Source organism: Neomonachus schauinslandi, chromosome 2, assembly GCF_002201575.2.
Source record: "Neomonachus schauinslandi chromosome 2, ASM220157v2, whole genome shotgun sequence".
NCBI classification, from domain to species: domain Eukaryota; kingdom Metazoa; phylum Chordata; class Mammalia; order Carnivora; family Phocidae; genus Neomonachus; species Neomonachus schauinslandi.
Genome location: NC_058404.1, coordinates 28,585,204 through 28,588,637, shown reverse-complemented (window position 1 = coordinate 28,588,637; position 3,434 = coordinate 28,585,204). Strand labels below are relative to the sequence as shown.

The window sequence follows — 3,434 nt, the reverse complement described above, 5'->3', positions numbered from 1 at the left end:
AGAGGTCTATATTTCCCTTATTAAATCAATGGAATTGCATTATGTTCAATTATTGATTATTTTTAGATATAACACTAGTATAAATTCTAAAAACAAACATTATGAAATTCTATCATAATCAGGGTTTGATAAATTGTCACATCAAAAAGGCCATAATAAATAAATAATTAAAAATTAAATAACAAGCAAGAAAATTAACAAAATTCATTGTTTTCTGTTAGAAAATACTGATAAGAATTAGCTAACAATCATGCTCTTTTCTGTTAGCAGTAAAATAATTACAAAAATTAAGACAAAAAAGAAAGAATTTTGGGGCACCAGGGTGGCTCAGTCAGTTAAGCATCCAACTCTTAATCTCAGCTCAGGTCTTGATCTCCGAGTTGTGAGTGTAAGCCCTGTGTGGAGCCTACTTAAAAAAAAGAAAGAAAGAAAGAAGTTTATATACACAAACACATATAACTTTCCCAATTATTAAATAATATACACATACAAAATTAAAATAATAATTAGGAAATTATTTAACAGGAAAGTCAGGAGGAAGTGCTACAAAATACAGCCAGAGAACAACCCCGTCTGACCATGTTTACCATGCACAGCCATCCATGTTACTGTACTGTACAGACGGAAGTTTCTGTGATTGGTCCTGCGTAACAGACCACCCAGACCTGCACAGAGGCAGGCAGGTTAAAGAATGTCGTGTGTGAGACGTGCTGCTGAGTGATCTCGGGAGCCTGGCTAGTGGACATTAGCTAGCCTCCAGGTCAGAACTGGCCCTTCTGGTCTAGACACCAAGAGCTATAAATTTTGCCTTGCATCCCCTCTGGCTCCAGCCTGGGCTGGCCCCCCAGAATAAAATCCAAGAGGAGAGGCAAGCACATATGGCCCAGGCTCCTTGAAGATGTAAAGACATGATAACACAGAAATGCTGCTCGCTCCAAACCACACAGAGGCAAACAAATGTTTAACTTCACACCTGGTCATCTGCCCTATAAATACCACCCTTATGGGGATGGTCAGTTGGAAGTCTCACCTGAGGGGAAGACGCTGCACCCAGGCCTGGCTGGAACCCCAGTCTGGCTGTCCCCAAAGGGTTCCCCAGTTAATGAGGTTAGATGTTGTAAGTACCCAATCGGATGTAACTCTTTTTTTTTTTACTATTATAAAAGTTTATTTAACAAAAAAGTTCAATATGAAAATGCACACGACCTTATTTTTATATTGTAGTAAAACAGGTACTATGGAGGGGACATGTGGAAGCAATTGATTTCTTCTGATGAACACACCCATTGTTTATACTCGCTCCAAGGCTTCTAATATGATGATACTATTTCCTCATATTACCACCATTCCAATACTGTTCTGTTGCCCACTAGTTGCCATCTCCACACATTCATCTATCACAAGATTCACAAACGGATCGATCCCCTGCAATATTCCTTGGACATGTCTGCCACCATTCAATGATAATTTCTTGTCCATAAATTTTTTCAACTCAGGAGGGTGAGCTTTGCTCACAGCGTCTACTCGGTGAGCTCAAAGATGCCTCCAAACGGAATTCATGGCGTCCCTCACTGATGTAACTCTATCTTATTCTCCTTTACTGCTTACTATTGCCTTCATCTATGCATAGATTTCCCTTTTCTTCTATTTCCACTAGGTTTTTTACTTTATAATATCAATAAAGTGTTTTTCCCCTTTGAAACTGAGAGTATGGCTGCTGTGAATCGTTTCTTTAGAACAGTTACTTAACTCAAGTAGTTTACAAAAGGATCACCATATAGAATAATGTTCAAATATAATCTCACCTATTATAAATCTTTAAATGTTTCATAAAATGCTTTTATATGTTTAAAAACTATAAAAAATACGCAGCCATCAAAATCTTACCTTATAACCCATATCACTATGCTACAGCACAAATTGGAAGCCACTAACTTTGCTCAGCTAACTCTTGCCAGTATGGACACAGTGTTACCAGATCTCCCAGTTTTTCCAAAGATGAAGAAATTGCACCATGCAATCTTCCATTTAAGAGCAATATTCAAGACCCCTCTAACAGGCCAAAATTTGGCCTGCGGGCCTTCCAATTTACTACTTCTGCTGTAGACAGATCGGTACCAAGCAGCTGGTATGGATGTCCATCGTAATTTTTAAAGTCAATACCCATTTACAAATCATTCTTTGAGTGAAATACTTGGGTACGTTTTTGTAGGAACTCTATGGAGTGAGTGATGGCAAAAAACTAGGAATGTGCTAACAAATGGCATTTCCTTTACAGAAGCATACAGAGGACAGAGTGTTTGGCTGGAACATCTACTTAATTAGAGCTGTAGCAAGTGAATTACCCTAGGAATGGAGCACATCCCCTTCTACCCCCATTTCTGAGTCTACTGTGTCAACTCACACTAGACTGGAGCATTACTCCACTTTTCTCTATGGCTTCAATAATAATGCTAGGAGCATGCACACAAGAAATCTACTTTCCCAAGCTGCCGAATTGTGAGCATAAACTATGAAGCCAGAGTGGGACATGGACCCAGTTCCTCCAATCCATCTACTACAGTATCAACTATATGCTTTACCAGTCAACTTATTTAAGGGCTGGTTTGATGGTCTGGTGTGAAAATTATTATGTTTAACCAGAGCAGAGGCTAAATGAAAGCCATCTTTTTCATGAAGGCAGGCCAAGGAAGTATTTTCCTGCACTACAAACATTTCCCTCAAAATAATTCTCTAGTTTTACACATAGTTTCATTTTTAAGAATTAATCTCACCCAAAAAACCAGCATTCCTCAGAAAGATTTATATACAAGGATAGTCATTCTTGTTATATATGATAGTATTTAAGATATATAATGTAATATACAATATTTATAATGATAAAGAGTTGAAAACAGACATGTCCGACAACAGTAAAATAGTTAAATAATAAATTATGTCATATCCATAAAACAGAGCACTATGCAACCATTAAAAACATAATTTATCAAGTGAAAAAGCAAGTTAGACTCTAATTTTACCCAATAAATATGTATGTATTTGCATATGTATATATATACATATTCTACATAGAGGGACATATGTATACATGCACACACATATATATATACACCTATATATATATATATAGGCATACATATACACATATATACATATTTGATATTTTTAAAGGTCTGGAGCAATGTAGAACAAAATATTAGTGGTTATCCCGCAACTGAAGATGGTTTTTTATTTTCTTCTTTATACTCTTCTATATGTTCCAAATTTTCTATAAGAACATGTATTACTTTTAGCAATCGGGGGGGAAAGTATGCCCAGAAAAGGGGAAAAGTTGTTTGTCTGTTTGTTTTTAATGAACAACCAAGGCTACATTTTTTAATACTCTAGAACAAGAGTTAGCAAACTTGTTCTATAAAGAGCCAAACAGTAAATAT

The 3,434-nt window shown here is 36.4% G+C and overlaps 1 pseudogene; it reads right to left on the bottom strand.

Annotated features, from left to right (window-relative positions):
• Positions 1-1,290: 1,290 nt before the first annotated feature.
• On the bottom strand, positions 1,291-1,509 carry LOC110584230 (annotated as a pseudogene).
• Positions 1,510-3,434: the final 1,925 nt, after the last annotated feature.